At 38.4% G+C, this 18,453-nt stretch overlaps 1 protein-coding gene across 1 annotated transcript in view; it reads right to left on the bottom strand.

The window, feature by feature from the left end:
* LOC575562 (D-glucuronyl C5-epimerase) overlaps positions 1-18,171 on the bottom strand; it is a 96,384-nt gene extending 78,213 nt beyond the window's left edge. The window contains exons 1-2 of the mRNA XM_030986513.1: positions 17,793-18,171; positions 4,859-4,945 (exon numbers count right to left, since the gene is read on the bottom strand). The gene's annotated coding sequence lies outside the window, so the exon portion shown is untranslated. The remainder of the gene's footprint in view (positions 1-4,858; positions 4,946-17,792) is intronic.
* Positions 18,172-18,453: the final 282 nt, after the last annotated feature.

The raw sequence follows: 18,453 nt of genomic DNA on the forward strand, positions 1-18,453 counted from the left end.
GTCGCTAGGACTAGATATCCCGTCCACAGTATTCAGATTGTTGACTTCATCTCCATGCACACTAAATAAACAAGTATTTACTAGAATTAATTCAATTTTCACACACTAAATTTCCTGTACTAATTTCTCTCTTACATTGCACAAACACATTGAACATATATGCACTGTACTTTCCTTTTGGTTCAACGTTAGCGGTAAACCCTCATTTAGAAAAGAGAGCAATATAATAAATGGCCCTCCTGTTCTAGATTTCACGCCATACATACTACATTTCAAACACTCAACACAATTCCAAAAGTCCCATGCCTTTCACTTGAGGCGCGTCTCCATCATCTCGAGATTGCCAAATAGCCCGCTACTTCTGATTTAGGAAATAATCCTGAAGTTACAAATTGTGTCTTCATCAGCTCGAGATTCAACCTCGAAACTTGAAATTCGACCTTGAGAAATTAGCTTGAGATATTTGCTCAGCGTTTGCGCATACATGTACATGTAGTGCGGGTCTTCGGTCTGGTGATGACGCATCAGACAAATAGCTGGATATTTTGCAAAATAGTTGGATATTTTGCAAACTATCCCAAGATATCTTGGGATGACAATCCTGACCAAATATCCCACTAATTGCAACTTCGGGCTGATGAAGCCGCAATTAAGCTGGATAGTTTGCGATCGGTATAGTTCAAATAGCAGGATATTTGGCAATCTCGAGCTAGTGAAGACAAGCCTTTGGTGTATGCATGCTTCCAATCTAATGCAATAATCGCAGTACAAGCAGCGGCGGGAAAGCATTGTCACCTGGGCTGGCGAGGAGCGGCTTCAATTGGGGGAAATGGGGACAGCAAATACTTGGCCGATTTCAAGAGCACTTGAAGGACCCTGCTCAAATACTTTGGGGGAGGGGCAAATCGACAACGAAAGCACCAGGGAAGAATGAGGCAGTGTTTACATATTTAGGCATGAATCTACTTCACAGACTGTACGATCTCCACTCCTACTAGGAATAAATCGAGATGCAATATTTACAGGGCAGGAGGGGGATTGGATTTGATTGTGAAGGGGCAATTGAGGAACGAAAGCTGAGAAGGTGAGAGGGAGAAGTGGAAGCAACAAGATGCCAACAAGGTGAACAGATTATACAAGAGAGGGAAACATGGTGCGCGGAAGAGATGTGTGTGTGTGTGTGTGTGTGTGTGTGTGTGTGAAAGAGAGAGAGAGAGTGGATCAGGGAGATGAGGGGATGGAGACACCTGAGCATGAATACAAGGGCAGCAAAAGAGAGATGAAAAATGACTGATAAATAAACAGGCAACATAGGTTGGACAACAAAAAAAAAAGACAAAATAGAGGAGAGATAAAGACGCTGGATAGAACTGCATAAATGAATTTACAGTAGAACAATAAGTGAGAAGAAGAGAAAGATAGTGGTAGGGAAGAGGAAAATCTTGATTTATTACGATATCAATTTTTTTAAATTTGTGATTGGGAGAGAGGAAAGCTATCCTGCATTCACCTATACCAGATAAGTATTCAGAACTTTCCTCAAAAAAACAAAATCCAAACCATAAAACAAACAAAACCAAAACAAAACAAACATGAGGCAGAATTTACAAACAAACAAACTTGAGAAACACCAAGCAGACAAGGCCCATATACTGTTAAAGAGGCTCGCACTTTTTCTTCTCTGGGGATTAAGGGATTGATTTGACATAAATCTAATGACAATTGGTTTTCATTATTGGATACTTAACTTTTAAAACTCTTTTCAGCGGTCTAAATAATCCCACAAAACCAATGGATAATTGCTCTTTCCACTAGATCAATGAAGTTTAGCCTTACCAGCTTACACTAAAATAACATTGCAGGGAGAAGCATCTACATTGTACACACCACACGTGAAAGAGATAATGTTCATTGATTTCCAATTCTAGGGGAGCTTTGACATTTTTTTATTTTCTGGGAGGGGGAACACTTTCAAAAAGATGAAAACAGCACCATTCATAAGAAAGAACATGTTGGATTACCAGGAAGCATCCACACACCACTTGAGGGGGGCAAATGGTCATTGATTTCCAATTTCAAGTATGATGGAACACTTTAAAAACGAAAACACAATTTAAAAAAAGTTGGATTACAAGAAAAGTATCTTAAAATCATTTGTTCATTGATGTTTTTATGCACTAAACTTGGATGATCCTAGCTTTAGCCTAACTACATGCACCCTAATGATATGAGGTGCTCTATAGATGGAACACCAAGAGACCTTCGCACACAAACAATGGAAGTAGAACGTTGAAAGAAACATTGTCCTTGGTGTAAAGGGATGACACTTTCTAATCCATGCTTTACAAGTAAGTATCAGCTAAAGTATACTTTGTTCAAGATATATTGTAAAACAGCATCTGAGGAACTAATACTTCAACAAGCTCTGCTTCTAGTTAGTTCTTCTTTTTCTTGTGCTATTTCTTTTTTTATATTTGTTGTTTCATTATATATTTTTTTTTAAATATACTTTCCATTGTATTATGTTTTGCATGAGAAATAAAATCATTTGAATCATTTGAATCAAATAGATAATGTAGAGGCTGTGAAGTAAGACTAGTTGTATTGAAACATGAATGTCTTACATGACTTCAAAGCCCTGACAGCTATCCTGTGAGGATCCTCAGTCAATGGACCTCATTCCAAGAGGGGCTTTCAGAACAGAGTGAGAACATTAATTATTTAAAATGGCAATCAAGGGGGACAAAGGGAGGGGTATATTACCCTAGTCTTTAAAGGGGAAATCCTCTCTGGCATCAAAGAGAGCTTTGAATAGAAAGCTACATGAGTTCCTGCAGCTTATTGAGAGAGATCTGAGAAGGGATCATGTAATCATTCCATTGTATTGATCGGTTATGATAGATGATAATAACAGCTCGTTCTTATAAAGCGCTTTTCAGGACCACAGATCCTCTCAAAGCGCTTTACAGATATATATTATTACCCCGGTCATCGGATTCAGGCTTACCCGCACAGAATATATGCACATTCTCCAATCCCTGGGGAGCATTCCAGCCAGTGCATCATTTTTACAAGCGCACACTTGCTATAAATCTAACCACATTAAATTTCGCATCCTACCAGGTACCCATTTAACACCTGGGTGGAGAGTGGCAAATGTAAATCAATGTCTTGCCAAAGGACATTAGTGCCATGGCGGGACTTGAACCATGGACCTACCTTGTGATCCACAGTCCAATGACATATCCACTCGACCACGACACCTCTACAAAGATTAGATAAATTTTATAACCTGGAAATGTTATTTCTGGTGAAACTCTCAGATTGAAGTACTGTACAGTACTTTATAATTTCTAATTTCTACTAAAATGCAACAGGCTCTGGCCACTCATCATCAGGATTCATTTTGTATATCTACATGTAATTTAATCTTTGATGACTCTACAAAGGCATAAAACAAGTCCTTCCTGTCACAATTGATTCCTTAAAACCACACACCACACAAGGCAGCTGATAATCAATATCTGTTTACTAAACATAAGGACAAATTGCTTTGGAAGTCACGGGTGCATTTGTATAGTGGTTGTACAACTCATGCTGTGCCGACAATGCGGAGTCACTTCTACAACTACTTGAATTATGAACTTCAATTCAATACTGGACCAAAAACCTAAATTAAACTGGCTAAAACCTACATGTATATACTACAAGCCTAAACCCTAAACATAATCCTTAACTCTCTAAGGCTGTAGGTTCTCAGGTACCAGTGGTACTGTCTAACTAGAACTAAGCAGTAGTTATCAAACTACATGTGCATAGGGCATAGGCCTATGAAACGTCATGAAAAAATGTATTATACACAAAATACAAGCAAGAACTAGAAGGTGCACAATTTGAATTCATATCTTCAAATTAATAACTCTTACTTTTCTTCAACAGATTACTTGTTCTGGCTTAGTAACAGTGAAAAAAATACACGGGGGCTCAGGGCGAATTTGCCCCCGAAATGCCCAAAAGAGCCCCTGAAAATCAGAAAAGAGCCCCCATAAATTTGCATAGAGTTCAATGCAAAACAAATTTTAGAGTGTTATTTTTATGCAGGCAAGCTTGAAAAGTAGCCCCCGAAAAATAAATATTATTTTTTTCCCTGCTTAGTAAATGCTGTAGCCCACAACCCCAAGTCCTGTTCTGGTCTAGCTTGCTTTAATGGTTTTTGAAGGCACCGTTTCTGTGATCAAGAATGATTTGTGTTTGGCTCTGCAGAAACCTTTCAATATGTAGCTTTTGAGACTGGTTCTGGTTACGAGCTACTTGTACACCTAGAGCAGTACACTTATTTCCCAAGCATGAAGTAGATCCTACAGGCCAGACTTTGTTGGACTAGCACTCACAGGGCTTACAAATCAATACAAGATTTCTTTAAAAAAATCAATCCTATTCCCCTCCCCTAGTTCTTGACCCCCTCCTCGACGCAGCTAGAAGCCACTTGCCTGAGCATTATACGTGTGAGGTAAAAGGCTACGATTGGAATCGATATGATTCGGTGATCTGTAGTATAGGCTACAGGAGATGGCATGCATATGAGGGTTTAATACAAAAGATAGTTGACACCATTCTTTTCTGTCATCACAGGTGTATGCTGCTTAATGGAAAAGGAATAATTCTTCAATGATGTGAAGGAGCTTCGGATCAATATGCTCTTTATATCACGGCATGTTTCGGTGTGTCTTCACTGTCTTGCTAATCGACGCTAATACATGTACAGTATGTCGTATACAGAAGAAGGAATGAGACAAGAGATCGCCAGACCTCACAATTCTTTTTTTTAAATGGTAGCCATCAGTCATTACCCACTTACCGTATGAAACCAAGCCCCAAGACTGATGTGTGATCTGACAGACTTCATGTACATCCAGATACTATCACCTGTCAGGGTCCAGATTTCCTGCACAGCAAAAAAAAGTGTAGAGATTGAGAAAATTGATAAAATTAGACTTGAAAAATAAAAAAAATTACATCAATATATTAGTTGTAATATTTGAAGCATTAATGAAATGAAGCAAAGTAGGATATTTTAATCATTCACCACGCAAACATTACCAATGTCCACAAACAGTACTATTGTGCGATCATAAAAGCAAGTACAACCCTGTACATGTAGATGCCATGGGAATCAGAAAATAAGTAGCAAAAACACTGAAGACTTCTGTAACTTAAAATTAAACGCAGCTCAGATAGAGGGTAGGGAGCTACATTTGAAGTACACATAAACACTTCCATTAGAACTAAATACTAAGCAGGGTTCTTGTTAATAGCCGGCAACCGGCTATTTTTTCCGGCTGTAACGGCAATCGTAGCCGGCTGTAAGCCTCTCCAAAAAAAAATAATAATAATACAAAAATCACATCATATTCGGTCAAGTCGCTATCTCAAATTTCTGTTATCACAAGCTTCACGAAGACACGCTTTCATAGCGCGGGGTTGTGAAAACGGTCGTAAAGAAATGAGATGAAACGTCTCCGAAACGATCGTAAAATAAAACCCTATTAAAATATGGACTTGCGGCGCGGCGCACGCGGGGGCAGAGCTATCTAGTATATGCCCAGTGCGCCAGAGCCAAGCGCAGGCCGGCAAGCTAGCTTACGCAAGAAAAGCGCGCGTTGTGAGCCGAGCTGTGCTAGCTGAGTGAATTTATCTCCGAGATCGCACGCCAGTCGAATTAAAATGGAATCGAAACGGCAGACATCGATGTCTTCCTTCCTTACTACAGGGTTCGTACACTTACACATTTTAAAAATTCCATGACTTTCCATGACTTTCCAGAGCAGGATAATGTAAATTTCCATGACCATTTTCAATGATGAACATGTCTTAATCTAAAGCGTACAACTATACATCATCGCAATACTAGGAAGCAAATTACAAAACTGTAAGGCGCACCCCTATTTCGAAGATAAAAAAAAAAAAATCTAAAAAAAAATCTGAAAAAAAATCTGGAAAAAAACAACAACATTGTTACTAGACCTAGGTCTAACTTAGAGGCTGTTCACACCGGCAGAGATAGCGCGGTCTAGCGCGCGCTAGACCGCGCTATCTCTGCGGTGTGGAAGGTACAACGTCGTTTCGGTCCGCCCAACAGCGAGCCACGGCGAGCCAACACTGGAGCACCTCTTGGGGGTGGTCCACGAGAGATAGCGCGGTCTAGCGCGCGCTAGACCGCGCTATCTCTGCCGGTGTGAACCCGAGCTACGATAGCACGCCGGATTTCATCGTTCTACACGCGGGGAATTTTATACTCATTCTATTTTGGTGCGATCTGAATCTGAATCGGTACAATAGGCCATTTTCGTAATGTAACCAAATTTAATGCATAAGTGTTTGTGAGGTGCCTCAATACAAATTATTTCATTCACCTGATAGGAACAATAGTATTTCAATAGTCAGAATGCAACTGCATATATTAAGTGTTGCTATATAGGTAGGTCAAGCCATAATGCTTGTCCAACCTGACAACAACTAATGTATGCAGTTTGGATTCTGTCTATTGAAATACTATTATTCTTATCAGGTGAATGAAATAATTTGTATTGAGGCACTTTACAAAGACGTATGCATTAAATTTGGTTACATTACGAAAATGGCCTATTCAGAACGTCACGCGTCATGACAACAGGACCTCTCAAAAAAGGGGGTGCAGTTAGACCGCGCTATCTCACTGCGGTGTGGATCCGGCGAATGCCAATGGGCGGACCGTGGGTCGCGCTACGATAGCGCGATCCATGGTCCGCCCACGGTCCCCCCTTGCGGTGTGAACACGCCCATAGAGGCTGTTCACACCGCAATGAGATAGCGCGGTCTATCGTAGCACCCCCTTTTTTCTAGCGCGCGCTAGCCTGCGCTATCTCTCGTGGACCACCCCCAAGAGGTGCTCCAGTGTTGGCTCGCCGTGGCTCGCTGTTGGGCGGACCGAAACGACGTTGTACCTTCCAAACCGCGGAGATAGCGCGGTCTGGCGCGCACTATCTCTGTCGGTGTGAACAGCCTCATAGTTCACAAGCACTTGAACTGTGCCTTGTATAATGAAAAGTAAAAGTATTTTTCGAACACTGAAATAAGACGTGATCTAATCTGGTTAACAAAAAGCCACCAAAAAAAAGCCAACATTGGTCATTTTGTTAACATCAGATCGGCTCTTATTTTAGTGACAGCGTTCGAAAATACTTTCATTTTATTACGAGGCACAGTTGAAGTGCTTGTGAACTAAGTTAGACCCATTGAACAATGTTGTTTTTAAAACTAAAGATGACAGAATTTTCCTCCGAGTCCAAACAGAAATGTGGACAGGCTAGTTTTCACGTGGTGATTCGTTATCCCCTGTGTAAGTGAGCTTGCATCATACAGGTGAGTGAGCTGGAGACACGGGAGAGCTTCGGCCGGCAAAGTCCTTGTGACAGGGCATAATTTATCGAGACTGAAGAAAAAAAACTGGAAAAAAACTCTCTTCCTTTCAAATTTGGAACGTAGTTTAACTTCAAATAGTAGATCCTATTCTTTATTTGCATTATGTAATTCATGTTGAGACACAGAGATTTTTGAAACCACTAAAAAGTAGCATTTGAGGACTCAAATATCCTGTACCTGACTATATAAGGCCCATCCCCGACTTTGGATATTTTGCTGAGGAAAAAAAGTGTGCCTTCATTGCGGACGTTGGGGAAAGCAGCAACCACGAGGCTAGGTTAGCTAACTACTGGCTGTATGCTCGCGCTCGCACAATGGACGCCAAATGTATATCAAATGCGATTCAGGGTTGCGATATTCGAGTAAAGAGCAACACAATTTTTAAAGGGGTTCTTAAGAAAACACGAGTGGCTCATGATACATAGTTATTTACATTTAAATTATTGTTTCATGAATATTCTGTGGTAAAACCCCAGGGTAAAACACCTTCATTCAAACTTTTAATCAAAATCAAAGCAACAAGCTCGATCAAAAAGTAATCGTACAGCGTGCATGCAGCATTCTTGTATGTACACACACCGGCACCACGCACCGCACCTGTCACTGCAAGTCATTCACGCGCACAAACATCTTGCATACAGTATGAAAGACACAATAGACACGGTACCAGTAGGTCCTAAAGATATTGCGTGTTACGAAAAAGGTCCTGTGAACCACAGATTTTACCAAATGTTTTTTTCCTTTGTTCACAAGACAAATTAAATGCCATTTTAACAAACATCTTGAAAAAAAAAGATTTTCCCTGACTTTCCAGAAGAAATGGATGAATTCCCTGACTTTCCCTGACTTTTTACTTCTGGAAAAAACATTTTTAAATTCCCTGACTTTCCAGAAATTCCCTGACCCGTACGAACCCTGTTACTATTAAGAGTAAGAAGCAACGTACAGGTAAGTTTTTTATTTGAAATGTAAATAATAATGTAGGCTAAATTATAAATAATACCGGTAGTAATAATGAGTGTGAAACTGTGATTGATTTGGCGATGCACGATTCGATAACGTATTCGTAACACCCCCAGACCCCTGTGACAGCTGTCACATACCTGCAAACCATTTACCAATCCAATTTTGTCATATTTTTTTTATGTGTGTTCCAATTTTTTTAATTTTTTATCGCAAACGATTTTTCTTCACTGACAAGGTCCTGTAAACGTCAGTTAACCGTTTTTTGCCCAGGACTACCTTGTATCATTATCATGTAATTCAAAATTGTAGATTCATCACAAATATGATTGATTTATCAAAAACAATAATGGAGCATTTTCATTTCATATTGTATATCATATGAAAAGTAAGTTATTCAGCCAAAATATTCATGATCTTTATCATTAAACTATGGCTCATACAGTGTGGTCATACCTTCAAAAATAAGGCTAAGATAGCACCAGAGAGCATCTAAAACCCTAAAGCTTCCAGGGCCCTTGGGCGGGCCCTGGACCCCGGCCGCAAGGGACTTCGCGCTCGTGATGTGCGCTTCGCGCACATGGTGATGTGCGCTACGTGCACAGAGATTTTTCTTTTGCAATTTTAGTAGCCTCCTGTAAATCATAAATAGCCTGCTATCAGAAAAATTAACAAGAACCCTGCTAAGCTACAATAGTTTCAATTCTAAAAGGGTTCTGGAGTTCATAAACCATGTACGATGATTAAATCTTTGTAAAAATCTTTAACTGATACAACATTGTGCATAATCCAATCCATCATTGCTTACAAAAACATTCCCTCAACTTTTCCACTACATTAATAAATCCTTATAACTAAAGTCAGGACCGTAAGAATAAGAATGAACAAACATCAACTCATTCATTGAATACACAATACACAGACAAGAAAGAAATCGTCAAAACCGAAAGCAAAATGATGTATGGAGCATGGAGCAATTTTCTTAATTACATGCCTCTTTGTGCACGAAAGTATACTTTTCTGCTCTTTGATAATCCTTATTAACAAAGCACCGTGAAGGAATGGAACCTTTGCAAAATAATCATTGTTATTCAGAGTTATCCCCCTTCATCTGCTCATGTCACTGCTCCCTCATTATGCTCGCTTCTAAGACTGCCCTTGGCTGTGACAAGAAATTACGATGCTGCCCGACATCAAAACATTCGGACGAAATTAATTTCAAACGTGCTCTACGAGGCGCGATGCAACAATGCAACGCAACACAAAACCTCTCCTCTTTGCTGACAAAATATTGCCTGAGAACTTTACTGGAACACATTCGCAGATGACAGCAAAACAGGGCTGAAACCAAATGGTTTATGAAATGCTTCTTCAAGAAAAAAAAATGAGGGTACTTTGGGGGATATTTGATATGATGAACTTAAACATGCCCCTCTTTCAGTAGAAAAAAAAGTGGTTTACATGACTGCAACATATTGCATATTTCTGGATAATGTTATTGAGTTTGGGCTCCTTATACAGTTTCTTTAAAGAAAATGTTCGCTTGCAAGCGCCGCTACGTCTGCATTAAACCAGCAACAGGACGATGGGAAAGGACATGGAAAGCAATCTAAAACTCCAAAATCATTATCGTTGATCTGAATCTAGACTTGTTTGGATGAGCGGAGGACTCTCCCATTTCATGACAAATGTCACACTCTATACAGATTGTTTTTACAATCATTCCAGTCATCACCAGTAGCCAGCACTACACACTTACTTCTTTCACAGGGGGCTGCATGAATCTGTATGGAGTGTATGCATGCCCCCTGTTTACTTTTTTTCGGAAGGGGGGGGGGCAGAGTTGAACTTTACAAACCCATGTCACCCACGTATACAGATCCCCATCTCAATCACCTGATACACCCATTTAATACTGTATTATCATCTCTATGGTCAATCAATACATGGTGATTAAAACATACAGTGTAAGCTCCAAGATTCACTGTGTCACAGGATTACAACCTGTATGCAATTGAGTTTTTAGGAGTAGGGTAAGGGTTAGGATGAACCGATGAAGTTAAGAGTGTCAGAGCCAGACCACAGAGTATAGCTTCAATGAAGCATGTCTTGTACAAAGGTTTGAATCCATATTTCTTCCAAATTTCATTTTGCTTAAAATTCTTCATAACTAGCTCAAAATCTGTACACAATAGATCAACTTTTATTGAAGTATTGGTTTTCATTTTTCTTCTTTCTTCTATACATGTATCTCTTATGAGGGATGAATCTACTGCCAAGGGGAGAAGAGAGGGTCAAAATGACTCATGGTCGATAAAAATAAAATCAATAAGAATAATAACAATAATAGTAATAATAATAAATGGGGCAGTCTATCTATCACTCCATTATTTCATCTTTTTACTCAAATGTCTAGTGTTCTAATTATCTAATGTCCATGGTCAACCCACATAAAAATTAATCCTTACTTTACTCTGTCAAGATTAAACCACCAATCCATCAAAGTATACAAAGCAGTGGTTAATGATGTCATTATTAACGCAGGTCATTAGAATAGAAACCCCCATTTATAAATAGAGAGATGGAGGTTGCCAAGTTTCTTTCTTTCATCTGTTTGGAGTTAGAAGGGCATTTACTCACACACTTTAACAGAGTTAACATCCTTCTGGCTCTGCACAGATACTTTAATCTAGATTTCCATAATACATTGACCCAAATAGAGACAGTTGAATAGATGAGATATCCAGTGATGCACATGAAATATCCTTGAAAAAATAAAATTTGCAATGGGATATAAAGTTCACTTTTAAAGGAAGTAATTCTACTTGGATTGCATCCTGCCAGGTCAAATTCTCATTTACAGATGTGCAAGTACTAGATATGAGAAAAGGAGAATGACAGAGACAATATTCCTCCTGTAAAGACTAACTGTAAAAGCTGATATTTTCCTCATGCAGATGATTTTTTTAAATTTCTTAGTTTTTCAAACATGAGCTGTTAAAAATTTGTCACCAGACAATATGCAAAATTTGTGAAAACTAAGGCCTCCTGAAAATAACAGATTTTACAGTATCATGTTCATGGCTCATGTACCTCCATTTATTTATGCAACAGTTTATATTAAAGGCAATACAGGGTCTCATACTAAATATTCTTTTATCCATTTAATTCATCAAAGTACCGGTATTTAAAATATATTTCTTGATACACCCGTGTGTGACTAATGAGTAAAGGTACATGTAGTGAGACCAGCAAGAAGTAATACTCAAATACATTAAATCAGACTTTCAATTTTGTATGAAATGAACAAAGTAATTAATGTGGTACATGTTTAGAATCACAAAAGATTTGCAATATTGAATTATTGCCCATTCCTGTTTTCCCACAGTATTTGAAGATTAAAAGGAAATTGTCTACTCCTAGTTAAAGATTAGTCATCCTACACAATTGCTTAAAGATTTTGATTTCTTTGAATCACTGCACATCAATAAATACTTAATAAATCTTAAAATCTATTCCATTCATCATGCCTCTCCCATATACATGTATGTCACTTTATTGTCACTTAAAAAGATTAAAAGAGATTTGGAGGAACGTCTAATAAATCAACTGAGACAACAAAAAAGTAATAGCTGGACTGAATTAAATGCAAGTTCATGGTTGTGTGCTTTAACTCAATGTAACTCAAATAACTATGGTATCCTCTTTTAATTAATTCTCTGATGCAGTTTTACAATGTCAAGAACATTTCAAGCAATCTTTTTTGTTATTACTAACGGTACGGATATATATTTTTTAATAGTATTTTCCTTCACAAAGAGGAGAGATTAAAAATCAGATAAAATGTAGGAAGGGATGGATATAAACAAAATGTTGCAGAAAAAAACTTTTAAGTACAAATTTTCTGAGTTTGTGGGGGAAAAGGGAAGCAAATATCATTTTGAACTCCATTTCCTTTAGAACAGGGGCCACATCAGGGCTCAGCCCATGTTCTACAATTTTTTCCTAGAACCCAGATGTTTCATGAAGGCATCCCCCTCCCAGTTTTTTATGCAGATCCCCTTTTAATAATGCCAAAAATTATAATGTTTACCAGACCAACCTTGTAGAAGAGGTACATTGCTCTTTAATGGGAATCTGGAGAATACTGGGTGTCTCTGTGTTTATTAAAAAGTATAGTGTTGTCTCTATACATGTTATTCAAGGGTTTTAAGTTAAAATTTGGGGAGGGGGAGAGGGGTTTCTGTGTGTAATAAGGCTGCGACGGGTAGTCGAATGCTCGAGTACCCGCACGGTTGACAACTACTCGGGTACGATTTCTTGTACCCGAATATTCGGCCGCAAAAAAAAAAAATTAAAAAAAAAAAAAAAAAAAAAAAAAAAAATGTCCAGGCCAGCGCTTACCCGTGCCAGGGAGAGCGGCGTCCGCTGGCACGGTACCGTCGGTAAAAATGTTTCCCAACTCAAGCACTGTCAAACTCACCTTTCAGAAACTGGGACCAAATGTCCAGATTTCTGTTTGGACTTGGAGGAAAATGGATTATTCTGCCATCTTTGGTTTTTAAAACAGCATTGTTTACTGTTATTATTCTTATTAAATCGGCACTTTCAACTGCAACTCAAAGTAAAGTTGCATGCGTTTTCAGCGAGGGACCTGAGAAACTGCCGAGTGGTATGGTAGTGGCAAAAAAAGAAAAAAAAGAAAAAAAATCAAAAAATCAAAAAAATTCAAAAAAATCAAAAAAATTCAAAAAAATTCAAAAAAATTCAAAAAAATTATAAAAAACATGGCGTCCGAATATTCGAGTATTCGCCTGTGAGCCTGGGAGTGTACTCGGGTACCTCATTACACTGTTGTGCACAGCCTTAGTGTGTAACCTGATCGATGTCAAGTACAATGTATGTGTACATCACCGTTGCGTGTTGAGGGTCCTATCATCATCATATTACATTATATGGATACAGCAAATTACTGCAAATTCAATCAGAAAACTGGATGTTTATTTTAGATTTCATTTGTACAGGAAGCCTTATCATGATTGGATTATTTGTGCTTTGTCTCAGCAAATATTGACCTCTTGCCAGATAAAAAGGATAAATAAAGAAAAGGACAAAATCTCGCCAGGTTCATGATCCCTAGGCAGGTAAATACAAATATTTTGAAAATTAGTCATAATGTCAAAGGGTTAATGTATTTTGCTGTCTTTCCATTCATTGCAAACTGGTGTACATACTGTACAGACAGGAGGGCTTATTTCAAAATACTAACAATATATACCTACAAAAACAATGTACATTTGCATGAACATGATACACGTTTTGAAATGACATACCCCTTCCCTCCCCCCCCCCCCCCATATGAAAAGCATTTATAATCAAACTTGTCCAATACATTATTTATTAAGTAATGTATGCATGTTTAAGTAGCCAGACATCTGACCCACGCATTATCTTGTCCACCGTGCATGAAGGGCTACATTGTAGGTTTAGGATTATAGTGACATTCAGGTTAACCTGTTGACTGCTGAATGATCTATTCATGGGAATTTTCCATAGGCTTAACACAGGGAACGCTTGATTCCAGTAAGCAAGGGGTTAATGTTAGTTTAGGGGTAGCTAATGTTAAAGTTACATGTACGGTACCTTCATGGTTGAAGTTATAAATTTGATGAAATAACCACAGAGTAATTGTCATCAAAGCATGTGTCCTACAATACCAGGTGAACATTGCCAGATGAACATTGCCAGATACATGCCTTTCTGACACACTAAGAGACAATTACATGGTGTTTGATTAGACGGAACTCTTCTAAAGCCAAGATAGAGCATCATTCATTATTCAGAAGACGACATAAAAGCACTGAACTTTTGACGAGGGTATCGGAGCCCTGAGAGGAACCATTTTCAATGTTCAATTGCCGGAGGTAATTCGTGAAAAATCCATTATCTGATGTATTCATCTTTTATTCCGAGAGCTGAATACAAAAACGGATCTTTTTTTTCTTTCTACCGCGGTGCATTCTCTCTCTGTTTTCAACTCACAATACTTACAGAAATAAGAGCCTGCAGCACCAACTCATACATCACAGGATTACTGAATGTGTGCCGGTTTTATGTCTTTAAAAGTAGCTCTCTCTCGAAAGATCGGTAAGTGCAGAACTTCTGCATTTCTAGACAATGCAAAACACTATTGAATAATGTAATCCTACATATTTACCTATAATATTCAGGTATCAAAGTAGGTGCCAGGTTGGGCACATACGTACATGTTCAATAACATAGCTCAGTGGGCAGTGAAGCATGTGAGATACTTGGCAATACCCAAATATTTTTTGTTTAGAGCCAGACCCATAGACATCAAACATAATGATAATACTAATAATAAAGATAATAACAATAATAACAAAGTCATTTATATTGCACTCTTAGTGTACACAAACGGTTTCACAGCGCTTCACAGGGTTCAAACAAATTAACAAACAATTATCAAAAAGTTAAAGATTATCATTGAATAGGAGAGTTTTGTGAGCCTGCTTAAAAACATCTTATGAAGGAGAAAGGTGGACAGATCGTAGGCAGGTCATTCCACAATCATGGAAATATTGATACATTGTAATTTCCATTTTCGTGTCATAACATTTTTAGTAGGAAAGAATATACAATTGGCAACCTGTTGAAAAGCTGGCAACCTGTTGAAAAGCTCACAATCATTGTTTTCAAATTATAATTGGTAATTTCCACTTTGACATGTGAAGTCTCTGACTCTCTGTCCATATTTTTTTATTTTTTTATTAGAAATGTAAACACAGCAACAAAAGATAGAGATCAGTGTTGCCAATCTAAAGAAGAAAAGCTGATCAATTCAGCCTATACCAAAATTAATGCCCTGCCCGAGTAGATTTCATGGGGCAAGGATTCCAAGTTAGTAAATACTCCCATACAGATGGTGTCAGACCTGGAAGGGTTGGCAGCCATTTTAGAAAATATCTCTTTGAAGCAGAGAAACTCAACCCCTCGATTACTCTGTGAACACAATAATCCTATGATTAACTAAAAATAAAGCTTAAGGGGAAGATCTGCTAATCTAGATGACAGGGCATGAAGTGAGAGGAAAGAAGTTTGTACAATATGTACATGTAGAATGAAAACTCTAAGGGTTTTCTTAACAGGGCTAAGGCAAAGGCAGAGGAAGAAATATCATAGTGTGGAGGGGAGGAAAAGGAAAAAATAAATCAGTTGTTGGAACTTTTTTTACCAGGGGGTCTTTTTCTTTCAAGTTCATGTGTGATTGAATCTGGAAGGTGTATTAAGTGGCTGTAAAAACAGGTGTGGAATAGTTATAGAGGGCTGAACAAAAATAATGTTTTTGTTTCCCTTCAGAATCCTGTCATTTTCTGGAGGTGCCGCACTCACCAAAACAGCAGAAAATCTGCATTTTTTTCCTTCCAATCTTCAAAACAAAATGGATGGTGGCAGTGTCAAATTACAGATTTTATGGATTATGCTTTGAACAATCCAAACACAAAAGCTTTTCTTTTTTCCAGGCTTTGATAAAACTGCTTGACCTTGAAGGGACTGCATAACTGAGATCCTTTCTCCACTTTTTTCTTCACTAATTCTCTCCTTTTCTTTTTCTTTTTCCTAAAGATGCGTATTGTAAAAAAAAAAATTCTTCAAGAGCTCCTTCTGGATTTCCAAAAGGAATAAGCACGGTTTCATTGCAACGTTTTTTGTAAGTTTATCTTGCTTAATATTCAGGGATTTTCACCATAGGCAGAGGTCTAGTAGAGCTACTTTTCAGATTTTTTCAGCTCTTAGTCTTAGCTTTCATGAGCTAAATTGCTTGCCACTCCCATCATTTCATTGATGATGATGATGTATGAAAGATTCTTTGGTGATGATGTACCTGTACTGTATCAAAGATTTAAATGGCCAGCCCATACAGTTAATTGTGTTGTCAAGGTCTGCGTCTCCAGTCTGCTATACTCTCCCGATTCAAAGAAATCTGTGCCTTTGTCAAGACATGTAAATCAGTACACATGGAAAGGTTGCTTCTTCGTTTTGATCTGCTATAATATGTAATGATTGATATTTCATTCAAAAGAGGAAAAAAAACGGAGCTGAAAGTAATTTAGCTCTAGAAAACTTAAGCCAGAAGGGGTAAAGAGAGAGAGAGAAAAATACCGGTAGTAAGAAAGGGAGAAAGATAGTGAGCAAGGAAGAAATAAAGAAAATAAAAGACAAAAGGGAGAAGGAGAGGGAGAGAGAACAAAAAGACAGAAACATAGTCAGACAGGAAGAATTACAATGTACATACAGTGTATACAGAAAAAAGGGAGAGAGGAGAGAGGAGAGAGAAAGAGAGGAGCTCATGTATAAACAAGGAAGTATTTTAACACTGATTGACATGACCTGACATCATTTGCAAACAATACCTTGTCACTAACATACATGATTTTTATGATAAATCACCAAAAAGTTACAAACTTTCAAAACAATGTACACTGGAATGCGTACAAACGAAATGTTACAGGTCTGTTCGGTGCAGAGGGATCTTTTTGTGTTCAAGTTTGCTGAGAATCACACTCGGTTGCACCCATTACCTGCACAATCCTGAGCAAATAGCAGGTCCTGTGGTCGCCATTGTGATGCTTCAATGAGACACATCAACTGTATTTGTTCAAGTGTGATTATACTCTGTTACATGGTGCTAAAAGGTGGAAATATTAGAGGAAGAATAAAAAATGTCACCTTTGTCTTTATTATTTTGTGTTTTTCTTTCAAAAAGTTCTTGAAAACTTCCAATATTAGTCTTTAAGTAAAGACAGTCTTTGACATCTACACAAGCAAAAATAAAATCCTGTTCGTTCACATTAGTCGTTAGAAGAAAGCATGCACATGGGCATGGTTAATGCACACACAAAAGAGGAATAATAGAAGTGACAACAGTGTAAATTAACCCACTGCCTGCCTACAGGAACCGGGTGGCTCCTGTAACTACACAAGCGTATCGGAATGAGACGATTCTTCTCTTCTTCTTCTTCGCTATTACTATAAGTAGTCATGCTACATGTAGTTTTACGATAGCATCATCATCATCATCTAGCACCCTAAAACAATTTTAATTGAGTCTGACCATGATGAGATTCTCCACATGGAACTCCCATGTCCATCAATTCATTTTCCATGGCATTTTTGTATTGATGTAACTTGAACTTGAACTTGAACTTGAACTTGAAATTTACACTTGATGACAGCCTACAGTCTACTCATCCTACACTGATTTTGTTTCTCTCATCTTTAGACTAATCATCATTAAATGTTCACACATCACTGCACGGACACCTTCTCACAAAACCACAACTTACCAAGTTTACTGCACCGCACACAAGACAATAGAATCAACACACAACCTGTGTAATGTACGGTACGTACACAGCAGCAGGTGCGGGTCGCACTGTCGAAATGCGAGTGTTATTCCTCCGGGAAACTTCGGGGGTGCACGCGTGCACTCCACTGTTCTAAAAGTTCACTCGCGAAGTCTTTACGTAGCTGCAAAAAGGTTTCCAAGCATTTCTGTCTCGCAAAGAGATGACTGCAGATTCCCAGATAATATTACTTTTAAGAATTCTCAATAGATCCTACGTACTCACACTGAATTAGATATAATTTCCACGAAAATACGCGCCATAAAGATCCCGGTTATAGCCACAAAGCCAGACACGCTGATAATTTCTGCTACATGTTCAAGTCAGCTATTGATAGATGGCGCTATGGCTTAAATGGATCTCTCTAACAATCAAGTGTCACTAGTTTGAGGACCATGTTGGCAGCATCTTGGTCTAGGCTCAGCCATTGAATAGGAGGATAGGGCCAGAGCTTTTAAGAAAACAATGCAAATGATAAGGGATTTGGGGGGGGGGGACTCTTATCATCTTCTTTTCACTTTCCCCTTTTCCTCCACTCCCTTCCTTTCTTTTCAACCCCCCCATGCAGTTTTTAAGTGGGTGCACCCAGGGGCGTCGCTAG

Source organism: Strongylocentrotus purpuratus, unplaced genomic scaffold, assembly GCF_000002235.5.
Source record: "Strongylocentrotus purpuratus isolate Spur 01 unplaced genomic scaffold, Spur_5.0 spur5_scaffold_16, whole genome shotgun sequence".
Classification (NCBI taxonomy): Eukaryota; Metazoa; Echinodermata; class Echinoidea; order Camarodonta; family Strongylocentrotidae; genus Strongylocentrotus; species Strongylocentrotus purpuratus.